The sequence below is a fragment of the Peromyscus californicus genome, unplaced genomic scaffold (genome assembly GCF_007827085.1).
Source record: "Peromyscus californicus insignis strain IS unplaced genomic scaffold, ASM782708v3 Scaffold_10__1_contigs__length_136768540, whole genome shotgun sequence".
NCBI classification, from domain to species: domain Eukaryota; kingdom Metazoa; phylum Chordata; class Mammalia; order Rodentia; family Cricetidae; genus Peromyscus; species Peromyscus californicus.
Window position 1 is genome coordinate 35,157,360 of NW_026294391.1, and position 21,815 is coordinate 35,179,174.

Here is a 21,815-nt window from a genome sequence, read left to right on the forward strand (position 1 = left end):
ATACTTCTTGAACTACTTTATTGGAGAAATTATTAAGGCCACTCCATGTAGTTAAAAGGGAGATTTATTTAATGGCGTAACTTACAAATGAAGGGATAGGTAGGTTGAGGGTTCTAGGAAAGGCGCAGCGCAGTCCTGCGGTGTTCTCTGGAGAACTCTCCTCAGTCTACCTCTAGCGTCCGGGCCCCTAGCCGCTGGAAAAGAGTGTGGTGCATTCCGATCTCAGGTCTTCAGGGCCCTCCCTTGGCCCCGCCTTGTAGGCGTGATAGTTACTGAAGCCTCAATGGGGGTTGGAACTTCCAGACCAAAGCTGGAATGGCTACCCACTACACTACTTCTTTAGGGGATACTGTCATGAGCCCAGAGAATCCATCCTGATCCAATCCTCTACTATTTTCCCAGTGTTTTCTGATACCATGCTCTTCCTCAACACAATTGTCAGTCACCATATCACAGACTTCACTTAGTTCTCAGTAGCATGAATGCTTTGCACATCTCCATGAGCATCCTACAGTAATAACTACAGTTCTTGGATGATCCCATGTTTTCCTATCTTAGGACAATCTTTTTGTGAATGTGGAAAGTCTGCATTTACCACCATGGCAACAACTCCAGTGACAGTGTGTCACTGGTGTACCTACTATGATGCCTTTGTTCCTTTGTCCTAGTGCTGTCTGCCAACATTCTTGGGCTGCTTGGGAAGTCTCAAGCATTTTACCATTTAAGAACACATAAAAGGGCATACTAAAGAAAGTCACCTACAATCCATTAGTTCTTTCAAAAATTATGCGCATGGTTGCTATTGACTGTGCCATATTGCCCCATGTAAGTACTGTTATTGCCACACAGCCATTTTACATCTCCACTGTAGTTTCTCCTTCTTCTTCTCCTCCAAGTCTCTCCTCCCTACCTCCCCTCTGCTTCCCCCTACATCCACTCCTTTCTTCTTTTCTGTTCAGAGAATGGCAGGCCTCCCATGGATATAGACAAAGCATAGCATATCAAGTTGCAATAAGACTAAGCACCTCCCCTTGTATTAAGGCTGGGCAAGATGACCCAGTATGAGGAGTAAGGCCCCAAAGGCCAGTAAAAGAGTCAAAGACAGCTCCTGCTTCCATTGTTAGGAGTCCCAAAAGAGGACCAAGTTACACAACTGTAACATATATGCAGAGGGCCTAGGTCAGTCCCATGCAGGCTACCTGGTTGTCCATTCAGTCTCTGTGAGACCCTATGAGCCCAGGTTAGTTGATTTTGTGGGTTTTCTAGAGATGTCCTTGACCCCTCTGACTACTATAATCCTTCCTCCCTCCCTTCAGCAGGATTTCCTGAATTTGGTCTAATGTTAGACTGTGGGTCTCTGCATCTGTTTCCATGAGTTGCTGGACAGAGCCTCTCTGATGACAATTGTGCTAGGCACCAATCTATCAGTATAGTAGAATATTGTTAGGTATCATTACATTGACATTTTTCCCTCCAGTCATGTTTGGTTCTATTCTAGGTCTCCAGGCCATGCAGCCTCTAGGTCCTGGCACTCCAGGCAATATCAGGGGGGTGAGCTCACCCTCATGGCATGAGTCTCAGGCTGGACCAGTCATTGGTTGGCCCATTCCAACAATCTCTGTGCCACCCTTACCCCAGCACATCTGATAGGCAGGACAGACTGTAGGTTAGAGGTTATGTGGCTGGGTTGTTGTCCAAATCCTTCCACTGGAAGTTTTGCCTGGTCACAAGAGATGACCAGTTCAGGCTACAAATCCACTGTTGCTAGGAGTCTTAGCTGGGGTCATCCTTGTGGATTCCTGGGAGTTTCCTTTACATCTGGTTTCTACTTGACCCACAAATGCCCACATTTTCCAGGTGGCTGTTTGAGTACTTTCCCCCTACTCCACCCAGACTTGATCACTCATGTTCCCATCCCTACTTGCCCCAATCCAGCCACAAAATCTCTTCAATTTCACCACCCAAGGAGATGTGAGTATCCCCCTTGGGCCATCCTTGTTACTTAGCCTCTCTGGGTCTGTGGATTACAGTATGGTTATCTTTTACTTCACAGCTAATATCCACTTATGAGTGAGTACGTATCATGTTTGTCTTTCTGAGTCTGTGTTATCTCACTCAGGATGATTTTTTTCTATTTTCATCCATTTGCCTTCAAATTTTATGATGTCATTGTTTTAGATAGCTGAGTAATATTCCATTGTATAAATGTACCACCTTTTTTTATCCATTCTTTGGTTGAGGGGCATCTAGGCTGTTTCCAGGTTCTGGCTATCAAGAATAAAGCTGCTATGAACATAGTTGAGCAAGTGTCCTTGTGGTATGATTGAGCATCCTTTGGGTATATGCTGAATAGTGGTATAGCTGGGTCTTGAGGTAGATTGATTCCCATTTTTCTGAGAAACTATCATACTGATTTCTAAAGTGGTTGTACAAATTTACGTTCCAACCAGCAATGGAGGAGTGTTCCCTTTGCTCCAAATCCTATCCAGCATGAGATAGATGTCACTTGTGTTTCTGATCTTAGCCATTCTATCAGGTGTAAGGTAGAATCTCAGAGTTGCTTTGATTTGTATTTCCCTGATGGCTAAGGATTCTGAACATTTCTTTAAGTATTTCAGTGCCATTTGAGATTCTTGTGTTGATAATTCTTTGTTTAGACCTGTTCTCTATTTTTAAATTGGATTATTTGGGCTTTTGAAGTCTAGTTTCTTGAGTTCTTTATATATTTTGGAGATCAGCCCTTTGTCAGATGTGAAGATAGTGAAGATCTTTTCCCATTCGATAGGTTGCCATTTTGTCTTATTAGGAGTATCTTTTGCCTTACAGAAGCTTTTCAGTTTCAGAAGGTCCCATTTATTAATTGTTGATCTTAGCATCTGTGCTGATGGTGTTCTGTTCAGAAAGTTGTCTCCTGTGCCAATGCATTCAAGGCTATTTCTAAATTTCTCTTCTATCAGGTTCAGTATATCTGGTTTTATGTTAACGTCTTTGATCCACTTGGACTTGAGTTTTGTGCAGGGTGATAGACATGGATCTATTTGCATTCTTCTACACTTTGACATCCTGTTATTCCAGCACCATTTGTTGAAGATGCATTTTTCCCATTACATAATTTTGGCTTCTTTGTCTAAAATCAGGTGTACGTAGGTATGTGGATTTACGTCTGGTGTCCATAGATGTGTGAATTTTTGTCTGGGTCTTTGATTCGATTCCATTGATCCACCTGTCTGTTTTTATGTCAATACCATGCAGTTTTTATTACTATAGCTCTATAGTATAGCTTGAAATCTGGGATGGTTATATCTCCAGAAATTCTTTTATTGTACAGGGTTGTTTTAACTATCCTGGGTTTTTTGTGTTTTCATATGAAGTTGTTATTTCAAAGTCTGTAAAGAATTGTGTTGGGATTATAATGGGAATTGGGTTGAATCTGTAGATTGCTTTTGGTAAGATGGCCATTTTTATTATGTTAATGCTACTGATCCATAAGCATGGGGAATCTTTCCATCTTCTGATGTCTTCTCCAAATTCTTTCTTCAAAGATTTTAAGTTCTTGTCATATAGGTCTTTAACTTGCATGTTTTGTTATACTAAGATATTTTTATATTATTTGTAGCTATTTTGAGGAGTGTTTTTTTCACTGATTTCTTTCTTAGTCTCTTTATCATTCATATATAGGATAGCTACTGATTTTAATGAGTTAATTTTGTATCCAGCCACTTCCCTGAAGGTGTTTATCAGCTGTGAGAATTCCTTGGTAGAATTTTGGGGGTTATTTAATTATACTATCATATCATCCTCAAATAATGGAACTTTGACTTCTTTCTTTCCAATTTCTGTCCCCATGATCTCCTTTAGTTGTCTTATTGCTCTAGCTAGTTCAAGTTCTATATTGAATGGATGTGGAGAGAGTGTACAGCTTTGTCTTGTTTCTGATTTTAGTGGAATCACTTTGAGTTTCTCTCGATTTAATTTGATGTTGGCTATTGGCTTGCTACAATGTTGCTTTTATTATATTTACGTATGTCCCTTGTATCCCTGATCTCTCTATAACTTTTACTATTAAGGGGTGTTGGATTTTGCCAAATGCTTTTTCAGCATCTAATGAGATGATAACGTGTTTTTTGTCTCAGTTTTTTAATATGGTGGATTACATTGACAGATTTTTATATGTTGAACCATCCCTGCATCTCTGAGATAAAGCTCACTTGATTGTGGTGGATGATCTTTTTGATGTGTTCTTGGATTCAGTTTGAGAGTACTTTATTTAGTATTTTTGCATCTATGTTCATGAGGGAGATTGGTCTGTAGATCTCTTTTTTTTTGTTGTGTCTTTGTGTGGTTTGGGTACCAGGGTGATTATGGCCTCAAAATAAATTTGGCAATCTTCCCTCTGTTTCTATTTTGTGTAATAATTTGAGGATTGTTGGTATTAGCTCTTCTTTAAAATTCTGGTAGAATTCTGTGCTGAAATCATCTGGCCCTATGATTTTTTTGGTTGGGAGACTATTAATGACTACTTCTATTTCCTTGGAGAATTATAGGTCTACTTAAATTGTTTTTCTGATATTGATTTAACTTTGGTGAGTGGTTATCTATTTAGAAAATTGTTCATTTCTTTTAGATTTTCCAATTATATGGAGTACAGGTTTTCAAAGTATAACCTAATGATTCTTTGAATTTCCTCAATGTCTGTTGTCCTATAACCCCCTTCTTTTCAAATTCTGTTAACTTGGATATTCTCTCTCTGCCTTTTTGTTAGTTTGGATAAAATTTTGTCTATCTTGTTGATTTTCTCAAAGAACCAACTCTCTGCTTTATTGATTCTTTGTATTATCCTCTTTGTTTCTATTTTATTGATTTTCACCTCAAGTTTGATTTTTTCCTTCTTCTTTTTGTTCTAGACCTTTCAGATGTACTGTTAAGTCACTTGTAAGAGAATTTTCTAATTTCTTTATGCAGGCATTTAGTGCTATGAACTTTCCTCTTAGCATTGCTTTCACTGTGTTCCATAAGTTTGGGTATGTTGTACATTCATATTCAGTGAATTCTAGGAAGTCTTTAATTTCTTTCTTACTTCCTCCTTGACACAGGGTTAATTCAGTAGAGATTTATTCACTTTCCTTGAGTTTGTAGGCTTTCTGCTGTTTTTCTTGTTGTTAATCCATGGTGGTATGATAAGTTAAAAGGAGTTATTTCAAATCTCTTGTATCTGTTGGGGTTGTTTTATGACCAAGTGTGTGGTCAATTTTGGAGAAGGTTCCATGAGGTGCTGAGAAGAAAATGTATTCTTTTATGTTTGTGTGAAATGTTCTGTACATATCTGTTAGGTCCATTTGAGTTATATTGTCTGTTAGTTCCATTATTTCTGTGTTTAGTTTCTGTCTGGACAACATGTCTATTGGTAAAAGTGGGATTTTGAAGACTCCCACTATTTGGGGGGGGGGGCGGTTAGATGTGTTATTTAAACTTTAGTAATGTTCTTTTACATATGTGGGTGTCCTTATATTTGAGGCATAGATGTTCAGAATTGAGACATCATCATTTTTCCTTTGATGAGTATGAAATGTCCTTCTCCATCTCTTTTGATTAATTTTGTTTGAAGTTATATTTTGGTAGATAGTAAGATAGCTGTACCCACTTGCTTGTTATGTCTATTTGATTGAAAAATCTTTTTCCAACCCTTTACTCTGAAGTAATGTCTATATTTGATGTTGAGGTGTGTTTCTTGTATACAGCAGAAGGATGGATCCTGTTTTCATATTAATTCTGTTAGCCTGTGTCTTTTTATAGGTGAATTGAGTCCATTGATATTAAGGGATATTAATGACTACTGACTGTTGATTTCCTGTTATTTTTGGTGGTAGTGTTGTATGTTTCCCTCCTTTGGGATTTATTGGTATGGGATTACCTATTGCCTGGGTTCTCATGGGTGCATCTAACTTCCTTAGGTTGGATTTTTCCTTCTAGTGCTTTCTGTAGGGCTGGATTTGTGGATAGGTATTGTTTAAATCTGGCTTTATCATGGAATATTTTGTTTACTCTGTTTAGGGCGACTGGGAGTTTTGCTGGGTATAATACTCTGGGCTGGTATCCATGGTCTCTTAGTGTCTGCATAATGTCTGTCCAGGACCTTCTAGCTTTCAAAATCTCCATTGAAAAGTCAGGTGTTATTCTGATGGGTCTGCCTTTGTATATTACTTGGCCTTTTTCCTTTGCAGCTCTTAATATTTTTTCTTTATTCTGTATGTTTAGTGATTTGATTATTATGTGGTGAGGGGACTTTTTTTGGATCCAGTCTATTTGGTGTTCTGTAAGCTTCTTGTATCTTCATAGGCATTTCCTTCTTTAGGTTGGGAAAGTTTTCTTCTATTATTTTGTTAAATATATTCTCTGTGACTTTGATCTGGTATTCTTCTCCTTCTTCTATCTCTATTATCCTTAGGTTAGGTCTTTTTATGGTGTCCCAGATTTCCTGGACATTTTTGTTATAACTTTGTTGGCTTTAATGGTTTCTTTGACTGATGAATCTATTTCTTCTATTGTATCTTCAATGCCAGAGATTCTCTCTTCCATCTCTTGTATTCTGTTGGTTATGCTTGCATCTGTAGTTCCTGTTTGTTTAGTCAGATTTTCCATTTCCACCATTCCCTCAGTTTGTATCTTCTTTATTGCTTCTATTTCAGTTTTCAAGTCTTGAACTGTTTCCTTCACCTGTTTGACTGTTTTTTTTTCCCTTGGTTTTCTTGGATTTCTTTAAGGGAATTATTGAGTTCTTCTAATTTTTGTTTGTCTTTTCCTTGATTTCTTTAAAGGAATTTTTCATTTCCTCTTTAAAGACCTCTATTATCTTCTTAAAGTCATTTTTAAGGTTGTTTTCTTCTGCTTCTTCTGCACTGGGGTGTTCATGTCTTGCTGATGTAGAACCACTAGGTTCTGGTGATGCCATACTGCTCTTTATGTTGTTGAATGTATTCTTGCACTGGCATCTACCCATCTCTTCTTCCAATCAGTACAAATGGTATCTGTGTCTCAGGGAGCTACTCTTAGATCAGCACTCATGGTCCAATCAGATTTCTCCATCCAACTGGAGTTCTTGGTCCAATCATAGCTGGCAGAGTCTGTCTCAGGGAGCAGCTGTGGTCTTGGAGGATAGGTGGGTTTGGGGGTGGAGTGGGGCTTCAAGGTTACAGGGTCCAGTGGGTGATGGTGGTTTGTCAGGCCTGCCTGCAGGAATCCTACCTGCTGGCCTGCAACTGGGGCTACAAAGGGTGTGGGTATGGGGGTGGTGGTGGGTTGTGCCCCTGGATCTAAAGGCTAGAGGCTGGGATGATTAGCCATGTGAATAAAAACTCACCTCTTGGTCCAGTTGGAGCTGACAGAGTCTGGTGTGGGCTCTTTTAAACCCCAAAGCTCACACACACTGACAAACTTCTTCTGACAAAGACATGCCTCCTAATCCTGCTAATCCTTTTTAAATAGTTCACCAATTAGGGAGTAATCATATGGATATATGAGCCTATAGGTGACATCCTTATTAGGACTACCACATTTCACTATCTTGTCCACATAGGCTTGTAACCATATAATAATCCAAACACATTTAAATCAAATTCAAATTACCTATAGTCTTTCCTTCCCAAGACAGTTTAAAATTCCAAAGTCCAAACTTTCTGAGACATAAAGCAATTTCTTAATTATAACCCCCTGTAAAATCAAAACACAAATTACATACTTCAAACATACATTAGCACAGAATATATATTACCATTCTAAAAAGGAGGAAAGGGAGCATATTGAGCAAATACTGGACCAAAGGAAGATTGAAACCCAACAGGGAAAACTTTCAATTCTGTATCTCCATATCTGGCACCAAAATACTCTTTAGATCTCCAACTGCTTTCATCTTTGTCAACTGCAACACATTTGTCTCTCTTGAGTTGGTTTCACATCCTCTTAGAAGGTCTCCTTTGTGGGTATCCCATAACTCTGGCATCTCCATTATTTCAGGATCTTCCACAAAATCTAGGCCTCTTTCACAACTTCACACAATGACCTCTCCAGGCCTCAATGCAGAGACAACCTTATCAAACTCCTGGCCTCGGGAGCTTTCCTTAACCAGGGAGAAAGTTTCTATAATCCCTTTTCTATACCCTTCTAGACTCTAAATTCAGAGCCATGTCGCCAAGGTTGCCAAGTTCTTCTGCTTGCTAGGTCAGGAACCTGAGTCCCTCCATGGCTTGCATTTGTATAAGCTTTCAGTTGTTGATGGTTTTCTTTGCTGCTTAAGCTTTCCTTTAATCCTTTCACAAGTTGGAAGTTTAGTTGGGTGGGGTATTGTCCTGAGGGAACACTCCTTTTAGCAGCAGGCCTTACTTTAAACTTTTAATCTCGGGCACAACACTTGGCTCCAACATTACATTTCCTGGTACTTCCTTTCTCCTAAAATTATACATTTCTCTTTGTTCAGTTTGCACCCTTTCATTGGAGATGTGCATAAGAATTATCATTAATAAACATATGGCAGTCAATACTAGGTTGTCATAAAATCTCTGCTAACAACATTAATCTAAAATTCTTTCATTTATCCCAGGCATATTTTTAAGACAAAGGCAAAAAGCAGCTACACCCTTTGTCAAACTATCACAAAAATGGTCTCTAGAGCAGGGGATAATATTCTTCCTCCTGTGAAACCTCTTGTGCTGGGCCTGCATTGCTCTCAGATCTACTATCTTTCAAGCTCCTGCCAGGATTTTCCATTAAACCCAAGAAAAATTTTTAACTAATTTTCTTGTGCTGTTATGCCCAGATCATGGAGACCCCCAAAAGACCACCATGGAGACCAAATCTTGTATGTAAAAGCAAAGAGCCTTTATTCTCAAGCTCTGAACTTGGTCTCTTTGCATATCTGATGCAGCAGTGAGAGCAGAGAGCCCTGCGCCCAGTCAGGGTAGGGTTTTTTTTTTTTATCATAGCAGAGGTTGGGGTGAAGGGATTTCCAGGGTTCAGGACCCTGACTGGCTGACATTTGTCTAGGGGTATTTGTAAAACAAAAATAGGTGTTTGCTAGACTCAGGGACATCTGGCCACCTTATCTAATGGTTAGGATGTTTGGGGTGTTAGGTACTTCCACATCACTGAGAGGATCCCTGGGTGGTGTCAGCTTATGGCTTTTCCTGGATCTAGCTGTTGCCTGCCAGTAAGCCTGTCACAGAAGCTGTGTCTGGGCCCTTAAGCCTATCATGGCAGCTGTGTGGTCAAGCTGTTTTGGGGCCCCTCCACATTTCCCTCTTCACAAGTACCAATGATAGGACTCAATCATGAGTCCTACCTGTCCAGGTATTCAAGGGTGTTGGGACAAACGAACCATTAGTTAACAGATTTTTCTAGGACAGCGACACCTGTATCTATTGCCATTTTTTGTTTTGGGGTCCCTCCACAGTGCAAAGACTCAAATTCTTCTGTATTCAAATAAATGAAATAGATAAGCCTGTCACAGCAATGCCCAACTCCTAGTTCCATCTTCTGTCTTAGTTATCATTCTATTGATATGAAGAGATACCATGACCAGGGCAACCACTGTGCATAGTATTACTAAGAAAGACTCTAGTTTTGCAAGGACTAATTTGGCTGACTTCTCTTGTTTCACTCTTCATTCACCTCAACTTATATGTACCATTTACCTGGATCTAACCTAGTCTGTTCTTATTGGGCTTTCATTTCAGACCAGGTCTCAGGCACCAGGTGACATGACTCTCCCCATTTCTAACAATTGGAGTCCTCCTTTTTATTGAGTTAGGAAATGTGTCCTTAAAGAACTTCTATCCACATGTGGCTCCATTTCTTGGTCTTTTGCTCACTAATGACATATCTGTTTATATACTGCACTGACTAATGAAGAGACCATCTTTAGTAAGTACAACCTAAGAATCATGCAACATGTGCAACCTATGGAATTAATAAAAAAAATTAAAAGCTAAATCCATGTCTCCTTGAAATGCTGCTTCTTAATCAATGAAAGTGAAGATGCTTTAACATCTTTGTTTCTAGTGCTTGAATTCTACTGATTCAGTGGATGGACTTCAGGGATCTGAGTACTCTTTGGCATACCTTGAAATACATCCTCAAAATTTCTTCTTCAGGGAATAAGGAGAGACATACATGTGTGACTACCTAAAAGTAAATTCTCTAAAAACACACTTAAGATGATATAAAGGAATGTAGATCAGTGGAACTGTATTTCAATAACAAGCAAAAGTAGGTGAATTCTACCTGGATCTCCCTCTCCCTCTCTCTCTCTCTCTCTCTCTCTCTCTCTCTCTCTCTCTCTCTCTCTCTCACACACACACACACACACACACACACACACACACACACACACACACACACGGGGGGGGGGCGGGGAACAACCACCATCAATATAAAAACAAAACAATACAACAATCACAAGCTATGTATAGTGGTCATATTTTAACCTCAGCACTGAGAGTCTGACAGAGTTGTTTCCTCATGTCTGAAACCAATGTGGGTGGGCTACATATGAAGTTAGAGAAAAATTTGGCTTACATTGTAGTAAAAAACAAAAATACAAAACAAAAGACAGCATTGAAAGAAAACAATGTGACAGATTTTTTGCTTCAAATAAAGGTGGATTAAATTCACCCTTACTCCTCAGAGTCAGATTTATCATATGTTATATCTACCCAACATATTTTAAGATAGAAGTAAATACAAACATGAATGAATAGATACAAATTATGTGATGTGTCTTAATTTATTTCTGTTTCTGGAAGAAAATACTGTAAAAAACAGTAGCTTACTGGAGAAGGGGATTATTTGGCTCACATTTCCAGGTCAAGACCTTTCAACTTGGAGAAGTCAAGGTGGCAAGAACCTGAAGCAGCTAGGCACATCACATCCACAGTCCAGAAGAGGGAACAATGAATTAATGCATTCCTTTTAGCACTCAGATGCAGTTCTACATTCACATACAGCTCATAATCCCCTTCTTGGGGAATGGTACTACCCACACTAAGTAGTTTTTCCTACTTCAATTAGCATTATCAAGATAATTCTTCACATGCAGGCCTACAGGCCAACCAAATCCAGATAATTCCTCATTGAGACTCCCTTCTCTAACCGTTCTTATATTGTTTCAAGTAGACAATCAAAGCAAACCATAAAACTATGAGTGTACTTATAGTTTCTTTGTATTTTACAAATTCCAAAGGGTAAGCATTACCCATGTTCACAAATTTTCTTAGGATTTGACATATTTTAATTATTATAGTGAAATAGGTTGCATTAAGATAATGCATAATATATATTATTTTGCATATACCAGAATAAGTTAATTTTCTATAACTTTATTCATTTCCATTCATTTATTATCTTTCAGCATTGATATTTTGGTGTATTGGACTCAGCCAATGAGAAGGAAGTTAAAAAGAAGCTGAAAATTTCCATATTTGCTACTGGGTATGTAAAGACTCATGCAACTGGTGTGAAACAGTTCTATAAATTCCATAGTGCAAACTGTAGGAACCTGACACAGTCTCCCACAAGTTGAATGCCTTAGTATCTACTCAAGAGAAATGACAACATGAAGTATGGACACAAAGTCTCATAAATGCATTCTCATTCATATGGTGATATTCTTAACAGGCAAAGCTTTAGGTTAATTCAAATGTCCAAGACCAGTAAATCAGTAGGCAAAGTCTATTCTTTACTCCCCTGGGAAACAAGCCAGTATGAAAGAGGACAAACTTTCTCACATGCTGACCATTGGTGTCCCTTGAAAAATGTCATGTTAATGATCAGATGTCAAGGCTCATGCCTCTAATACTAGTCCTTGGGATAGAAATGTAGCAGGATTGCCACAAGCTCATACAGAGCATATCATATTTCAAAAAATTATACTAAGTGAAATTGGTAAACCCCAAACATCTGACATTGTCTCTATAATGCCACTTGTATCTTTAATATTGCCATATGTTTGCAAAGAGTGGATATAGCATGAATTGTTTTATTCAACTCTTGAATTTCCAGCAATCTCCCATTTGTAGAATGATATATGCTGTGATGACCATCTTGATGACTAGATAATTGTGACCAAATGCCATTGTGGCTAGACCAAATGTCAGAAGCACAAATGTTAAAGGATTAGTGGACTATCAGCCTGCCTAGACATATTGCCAAAGGGGGCCTTTCTGTTTTCTCAGACCACCTTCCCAGTAGCAGATCTCCAGGCCCAAGGGCCGCTTTCTCAAACAAATCTTTTCCATGCGTACACTGTCCTCATCTTGTCTTGTATTTCTTTTCAGTTGCTGATTATTCGCTGTCACCATCATGATAATAAAACAAGTTGCAATTGTGAAATGGGAGGTTTTGCATTGACCACACTGGCATGGATAATTTGCTGCATCTCTATAGGCCTACCTGAGTGGCGAGTGTGGTAGTTCCAAGACCCTATTTCCTCTAAGCCTACCACAGCATTCGTGGGCATGTGGAGAGTCTGTGCTTTCAACCATGATGACAGAATCAGAAACATCAGAAAATGTCACCAATACCACTACCATGACACATTCATTCCTTTAGATATCCAAGTGGTCCAACAACTGCTATTGGTTTCTAGCTTTCTTGGGCTAGTAGGAAAAATTACCACCATTATTTCCCTTTGGAATGTATGTGTCGGAAGAGTAGAGAAAAATGCTATCCATAATCCATTTGGTCTCTCGAAGATGCTGAACGTCACTGCTAGTAGCTTTATTTGTCTTGCTATATTGCTCAATTTTGTATCCATCCTACTCAAGGAGGGAATAGCATTCCCACCATCTTTCCATATGACTTCCCACCCAGATGCTCAGGAAATTGGAAGTGCTGTGGCCTTGGCAATTATAGCTGCAATTTTGTTTTTATTAAGTGGCACAATTTTACTTTCTTCAAATATTCCCACAGGCAAACCAGCACATAATAAAATTTAAAAGTCAATTTTTATTTAACATATCATTCAAAATCTAAAGTTACCATGAGTGATAGCAATATCCTTCATGTAGATAAACATAAATTTTTAAAGAACTCGAAACCATGTTCAATGTGGCCTGTGACAGAAAATGGCCAAATTGGTCTCTTATCTTCTCTGTATTTTCCTTTTGTTTCATTACTTCATTATTTTATATGACCTTTCAATGAATAAAATCTAATCCATTTGGTCTTATCTAATCTGAGTTTTATTTATTGTCAACAAAAGTAAATAACCAAAAAATCTAGTACTTATTGAAATGAGTGTCAGTCAAAGTACAATAATCTCTCACATTGCTCTATGTATCCAAGGCTAAAAATAGAATGTGAACTATTTACCATGCCGTGATATTTTCTCTCTACTCTATGACATTTCTCAAAATGTGTTAATGTTGCAAAATTGCTGTAAGAAATCCTTTGCTTACAGAAAGGTCCTGCTACATTCTTGGAAATTAAGTAGCCAAATCCTTCCTACTTTCCTTCATTTCCTTTGTCCTATTCTTTTACCACTAGCCAGTTTCAAAAGACTCTGAAGTTAGTCACTAGCCAATAGGGAGATTTACTCACCACCTCTACTAGAATATAAACCAAGTGAGCTTCCTGTCCTATTGTGCTGGCTAGCCTAGCTTGGGGTCTGGTGCAACAGTTTTACCAAAAAGAATTGCTTTGCTGAGCTATGTTCACTTTGTGGGTTCCTCTGTGTGACACTGAGATTATTCTCTGTTTTTCACATTTGCTATGTGCTCTTAATACTATTATCTAAATATGGATACTTCTGGCTGTCACTAAAAGGTGTTGTGTGGTTTGGCATAGTCGACCTGTCTTCTCGAGTCTTGATTTGGAATGATGGAACACTTCTTTGTCCTTCTCTTTTGTCAGTTTTTTGAATGCTGACTAAAACCAATATATGCTTTTAAACTCACTAGTGCTATGGGCTTCCTTACTATTTGTCTAAAGCTCCTCACCATGTGACTGCCTGCTGCCACTTGACTGATATTGTCTCCTCTCAAATAGCATGCTTTTTCCCTTCTGTTCTACATTCTTCACCTCTGAGAAACTGCTAGTTTTACACCTTGTCCACAATGAGAGGTTTTTTTTAGGCTCTAATAAGTTAACTTTGAGTTTCTATTAAACTTTGTCCTTAAATCATCTTTATTAACTAGACTAAAAACCACAGAGGGGGCCGGGCGGTGGTGGCGCACGCCTTTAATCCCAGCACTCGGGAGGCAGAGCCAGGTGGATCTCAGTGAGTTCGAGGCCAGCCTGGGCTACCAAGCGAGTCCCAGGAAAGGCGCAAAGCTACACAGAGAAACCCTGTCTCGAAAAAGGAAAAAAAAAAAAAAACCACAGAGGGAATTTCATTGATATTGAACAGTGGTTCCACCGGTATGCGCTAATATTTCCTATATTTTCCCTGCCTTTTATTTAATGTAATAAATGGAGAAAATAACCTGTTCTTGCAACTCTAGACAGCATCATTTGGAACTCACCCTGGAATTTGCTGAAGAAACTGTCTCAGGGTACCTCACACTGTGATTCTAACTTTAACAATATTTCTGAAAGCATATTTGGGGTTTGTCAGTCTGGAGCACAAACATAAAGGTCAAAGAAAAAAAATGAGAAAGAACCCACTGGGTGGCTACTCTTGTGAACTCAAGGAGATTCTATTGTGCTTTGATTTGAACATTTACAAATATCCTTTGTTCTCACTTTCCTGGTAGAATTAAAATAACTTCTAATTCCATTAACTCTGACTTCTATCTCACATCTCCATCTAAACACAGGTTAAGGATTTCCTTTCCACCCCACACCTGGCTGCTATACAAATAGAACTACCAATGCAAATTTGGGTCCTCTAATAAAGACCACTGAACAGGTAACCCAGGTACCACATTGAATTATGCCTTCTAGCTGTTAGATGTCAGATTCAGTCACTGCCCCAAACTCAAAATAGAAGTTAGGGTTACCTCTTCAGAAGAGGGAAATGTTGTGAACAATAGATAGAAACAAGACAGGCAGCTCAGGGAAGGGAAGGCAAAATCTGCAGTTCCAGAAATGTCCTGATCCTGAGCTCTGCAATTGTCAGAAGGGAACTCTAAAGTCTTATCACTGCCTAAATGAGCACCCCAGTCTAAAGACTTTACATGAGGGTGGGTCTAGAAAAGCAGTCCACACACTGGTCTTATCTACTGAACAGCATTGAAACTGGACCACTAGATTTCCAGGGTGAAATGAGGTGTATCTATTCTCTAGTTTTATTCCACATCCTAAATAATTTTATGGTTAACTTTTCAGAGGGTAGAATGTTCAGCAAAGAATAGACTCTACTCCTAGGTGGCAGCATGCCTTTTCTCCTCTCTGAACAATTTCTCCAGGTGGGTAGGTCAAGCACATGGTTAAGGGATCATTCAAAAATGAGCAGGTTCACTTGGAGATAAGGTGCTTTTCCTTCCAGAATACCTAGTGCCCAGTGCAGTCCCTGTGAGCTGCTACAAAGTTCAATGTATCCACCAGTCTCTCTTCTTTTCTGTCTTTTTCTTTTGAATGTTTGCCAGAGTCTAAAAAGATGCTTTAAGATCCCTGGTACTTGATGTTTCCTGACTCTAAAGCTCCCCCATTACACCATGTGATGGTCTGCTGTTGTGTGGCTGACATCATTACAGGCTTATCTCAAAAGTCATGTTTTTTCCTCCCTCTCTTCTCTATTCCATTATCTTCGTTAGGGTTTCTACTGCTGTGAAGAGACACCATGACTATGACAACTCTTATAAAGGAAAACATTTAATTGGAGCTGTCTTACAGTTCAAAGGTTTAGTCTATTATCAGACAGAAAGTGTGGAGGCATGCATGTAGACATGGTGCTGGAAAGGTAGCCAAGAGCTCTACATCTGGATTTTTGGGAAGCAAAAAGAGGAGAGACATGTAGATGTAATTCGGTGTTGATGTAGCCAACGGTTTTATCAAACAAGAAACACAGAGCCGATTCAGAGAAGAAAGCCAAGAGGTCAGAGCCAAGAGCCTCACCCTTCCTGATTCAAGGATCCTCCTCAGCCAAGAGAGCTCTCCGAAAGAGAGCCCTACTTCCTGTGTGTCTGTCTCTATAGTCTCCTTGTTCTGGCTTCTCATTGGTTGTAAACCCAATCATGTGACTGCCTCGTCACTGCCTGTATGTACCGCCCTCCAGGTCCTTAAAGGCGTACACCACCGCCGCCACGCACTTGCTATGGTCTATTCCTGACTTGTATTTTTCCATTGCACAGAGACTGGACAACAAATAACATAGCTAACTCTCCCAGGACTAGACCATTACCCAATTTTTCCAGGATCTCCTAAAGATACCAGCACCCTAGACAACAGGAAGCAGTCTAGAGAACACAATGTCCACATTCCCAAGAGGTGGGGTGGATGGCTCTTGGTCATTCGATGGATTATAGATGTTTGTAATCTCTTAGGGGGTTGTTTACAAGTTGGTATTGGTCATGGTCAGGAAAAAGCTAAGCAAAGGAGTTAGAGTCACAAGACTGTTTCTTAAGGAAAAAAAGGGGGATGTAGTATAGAAATGATGAGATAAAAGGGTGGATTGGTGAGTATACTTTTGAACAACCACTACCTACTCTCATATATTTTACATTGGTATGGATTTTTGTATATTGATTCAAATATAAGGTTATTCTTGTTATATTGTATATATATTTCTACTCTTATTTAAGGTATTGTACTTATGTAGCTCATTTAAAAGGTTATGCAAAGTTTAGTCTTTAAAAGCTATTTAGGATATTAAAATATAGGTTAGTAGTTAGACATCTATAACAATAAAACTTATAGTGATATTAGGTATGTTTTCAAGGTCATACAGAGATATTTTTGAGATAGATAGGTGATCTTTAAACACTTCAAAGACATACCAATCATGACATTTAAAATGTTTTAATAACACAAGACTTTTCTTGACAGTGAAACATGTCTGCTCCTGGAAGCACCAATTTACTTCAAAAAAGGATGATAAGCATAAAAGGACATCCATGTGGAGTTTGCTTCTTTACAGCAAAAGCTAGCAGTTTGGACAAAAAACTGCCCTTGCCTCCTTTGGTGACAGTGTGCAGTGCAAACTGCACAAACAGGACAAAGAAAAGTGGCTGCCACATTTTCCCAAGACAGGGCAGAACAGTCTTTCTGCTTCACAGAAAAGTCTGTCAGATATTCTAGGCCTGTAGGCCTAAGATGGCTGCCTCAACATTGCGAGGAAACATGGGTGACTGTCCAGGCAGCCAGCTCTTTTTGTTGTTTCTTTTAATTTTGGAAGTTGCTTGCTGTCCACTTCCTGTTTTCTAAGGAAATATTATCCTTCTGGGGTCTTTGATGGAGTTGAAGACTAGATAGTCACAATTTTTCTTAGTTACGATAGAAATTAGGTACAGAGCTTTGGACTCACCAAGACAGTATAAATAACGGAGTATTTTCTCCAGATATGCCAAATGCAAATGGACTGGACATTGTAAATATAATTCTTACCTGATAATTGTTCTTACTGTTTATAGTTTTATTATGTTAGAATTAAAACCTTTCCTTTTTATTTAGACAAAAAAGGGGAAATGTTGTGAATAATCTTTTGTACAATGTGAAGAATGTTCACTAAGATAAAAAGCTGAACAGTCAACAGCTAGGCAGGATTTGGGGGGGGCAGAGAGGACACTGGGAAGAAAGCTAGAGACATGGGGAGTCACCAGCCAGATGGAGAGGAAGCAGCATGGGCAGTACAGAGTGAAGGTAATAAAGACAAAAAGTAGATTTATAGAAATGAGTTAATTTAAGTTGTAAGAAATAGTAAGAAGCCTAAGATACAGCTGAGCCTTTGTAATTAAAAAGTCTCTGTGTCATAATTTGGGAGCTGACAGATGGGACAGAAAAATTTGTCTACACCACATAAATGGACTTAAAGGCAAAAATCACATGATTGTCTCAATAGATGCAGAAAAGGCCTTTGACAAAATCCAACATACCTTCATGCTAAAAGTTTTAGAGAACATAGGGCTAGAGGGAACATACTTCAACATAAAAAAAGCTATATATAAAAAACCCACAACCAACTTCATCTTAAATGGGCCAAAATTTAAAGCAATCACATTGAAGTCAGGAACAAGTTGGAATGTCCACTATCCCTGCTCCATTTAAACATTGTGTTCAAAGTACTAATTACAAGAATAATGCAACAGAAGAAAATTCAAAGGATATAAACAGGAAAAAATAAGCCAAACTTTCCCTATTGAAGATGATGTGATACTATACAAGAGAGATCTCAAAACATCTGCCAGAAAATGTATAGAAACAATAAACAAATTCAGCAATATGTCAAGGTATATACTCAGCTTTAAAAATTAATAGTTTTCCTATCCATTGACAATAAACACTCAGATAAAGAATTTATGAACACACTTGCATTCACAATAATATCAAAAAGTTAGCTAGGAATGAAGCATGTCTCAAGTAAATGAAGAATCTCTACAATGAAAGTATTAAATCTCTGCAGAAAGAGATAGAGACACTATTAAATGGAAAGACAACTTATGTCATGGATCGGTAGATTAAAATTGTAACAGTGAAGCCGGGCGGTGGTGGCGCACGCCTTTAATCCCAGCACTTGGGAGGCAGAGCCAGGCAGATCTCTGTGAGTTCGAGGCCAGCCTGGGCTACCAAATGAGTTCCAGGAAAGGCACAAAGCTACACAGAGAAACCCTGTCTCGAAAAACCAAAAAAAAAAAAAAAAAAAATGTGACAGTGAGCATTTTACCAAAAGCTATTTTAAAATTCATTGCAAATCCAATCAAAATTCCCATCTGATTCTTCACAGAAACAGGAGCTCTATCATAAAATTCATATAGCACAGCAGAAGACTCCAGATAGCCAAAGCAATCCTGAATAAAATTTACAATGATTGACATAATTTATAACATTTGAGGGATTACCATTCTAGATCTCGAGATATAAAACAGATCCACACAAATAAAAACAATGTGGTAATGGTGCAAAAACAGGCATAAAGACCAGTAGAAGGCAATTGACCCAACCATGAGTACACATAAGTTCAACCGTTTAAAATATATATATATATTGGAGAAAAGAAAGCATTTTCAACAAATGGTGCTGGCAAAACTGGATACCAACCTTAAGGAGAATGAAATTAGACTCATATCTATCATGATGCACAAAAATTAACTTCAAATTGATCTCGTAGTTGATCCAAACCTAAACCTAAATCTGAAATTGTTTGAAAAAAAAACATAAGTAATAACCTAGATGACATAAGTGTAGGAAATGACTTTCTGAAAAGGAATCCAATTGCCCAAGAATTAAGGTCAACAATTGACAATTGACAAGTGGCATTTTATGAAACTAAAATGCTTCTGCACAGCTAAGGAAATAAAGAAGAAGATGAAGAGGAGGAAGGCAACAGAATGGTACAGAATCTTTGCTAGCAACATGTCTGAGAGAGGGTTGATATCCAAAGAACTAAAAAACAAAGAACCAAAAAAGATGACCTATTTAAATATGGGCCTGGTATTTAAAAAAATACTCAAAAGAAAAAAAAGTAGCTAAGAAGTGTCTCAAAAAAATGTCATACCTAGAAATTATGGAAATACAAATCAAAGCAACTTCAAAATTTCATCTTATGTCTGTCAGAATGACAAGGATCAATAAAACTGGTGGTAAATGCTGGAATGGGTGTGTGGAAAAAAGACCCTTATTTTTGCTACTCTTAGAATTGAAAAATTGTTCATACACTGTGTAAATCAGTGTGAGAAATCTCAAAAACCTAAAAATAAATTGAGCATTGACCTAGATCTACTACTCCTTTCCATATGCCCAAAAGATTTGATATCCTATTCCACAGATGTTTTCTTTGCCATGTTCATTGGTACTCTATCCACAACAGATAGGAAATGGAAAGAACTTATATGTCCTTCAATTAGCAAATGAATATTTCAAGCATATTCCATATACAGTATGGAATACTCTTTAGCTGTAAAGAAAACTGAAATTATGAACTCTACAGATACATGGATAGAACTTGAAAAAAATCATCTTGAGAGAGATACATTAGATTGATAAAGGAAGATTCTTTCATCTGAGGCTCCAAGCTCCAAATAGTCATATGTGAGTACATGCTGCACAATAATTGCAGAAATCAGGAAAGTAAGAAGGGACCATTGCTAGTGTATGAGGTTGGAAAGCAATAGAGAAGGGAACAACAGTGTCCACCTGATCTGATTTTGGAAATGGAAAATGGGGACTTCTTTATGGAGAAGTGAGGAAGGTAAACACAAAAGAAGGAGGACTGAGGGTTAACTAACTATAAGGATGTCTGAGTCATAAGGAATCATACAACTTATTATTTATCGAAAAGGGAAATGTAAACACATGTAACTGTGTGTATAAATATAAATGTATAAATGTATAGTTAAAATTCAGAAAATTATGGTAAAAAATATAGAAAATTTCTCATCTGCGTTTACAATGCTCCATCTAAGAGCCAAGTGCCACCTAAAAATTCACCAACATTTGGCAAAAGAAGCCTCTTTTGAATCGTTAGTCAAGGTTGTTGAAGAGATTCCCAAAACATTTAGCCTATGTTTTTGGTCTTTAGTTGCCCCGAAACCCAGAGCCAAAAGGTAAGTCCTTTTGCTGAAAATATCATGCACTTCAGAGACAGTGCCCAGAGGCCCCTGAGCTGTAATTGACCTGAATACCTCCCCTGGCTAGCTTTCATACAAGCAGAACATGCCATGCAAGCTTCCAAAGTAAGGAAGAAACGAACAGTCCTATGTAGATATGATTCATATCAACCACCATAATGACCAGCATGGCACAATATCCCTAAGGATGCAATGGCATGCACACCTTGGTGGTAGCTAACAGCTCTCTGATTGGACTTAAGATCCACTAAACAAGAGAGAAAACATGCCTTATACTTGAAACCTAGCCAAGTACTCATGGTTATTGAAGTCATGGATCTATAAGAAAATCTACAGCTGCCACTTTACTAAACCAGGATAAACTCTAACTATATTCTAAACATCTGTTCTTATATCCACCCACTATAAAGAAAAAATTTCTTTGTAATATATGGAGATTCTTACAGAAAACCATAACCAACCAAAATTGTAGCAATGCAAAGCCCAGTCCCAACAAATACATCTAAAAGCACTCCTGCACCCAAAGCTCAGGAAACACTGCAGAAGAGGGAGAGGAAAGACTATAAGAGCCAGGGACTCTGGAAGTTTGCTGTGAGACAGTGTTTCCTAGCAATGTCAGAAGATACACACATAAATGCTCACCAATATGACTGCTGAAACATGTGCTGAATAAAGACAAACACAATAGTTATCTCAAATTGGATTGGGGAAAGCTCATAAGGTCTCATTAATGCACAAAGAACTACAGGCAACTAAAAAATGCTAAAAGTGGGAGAAATAGTCTTCTCTTGGGAAAAGCACATCAATTGGTTGTTCAATACCAAGTGGACAGCCCTGAAAACATATATAGGGGTAACATTATACAGATGGAGCAGATTAGAAATATTTATTTATATTCATATATACATGCATATAACAACAATTAATGAAAAGAGAGACCATGAATTTGAAGGATGAAAGAGGGGTACTTGGGGAGGTGGAAGAATGATAGGAATGGGGAAATAATATAATTATATTATAATCTCAAAATTAAAAAAAAATTAGTTAGGGTTAGGCAGATGTTTGAATTGATAAAGCATTAGGACTAGAATTCAGATTGTCAGC

The 21,815-nt window shown here is 38.2% G+C and overlaps 1 pseudogene; it reads left to right on the forward strand.

The window, feature by feature from the left end:
• Positions 1–792: 792 nt before the first annotated feature.
• Positions 793–13,031, forward strand: LOC128114196 (claudin-34-like; annotated as a pseudogene).
• The last annotated feature ends 8,784 nt before the right edge of the window (positions 13,032–21,815 follow it).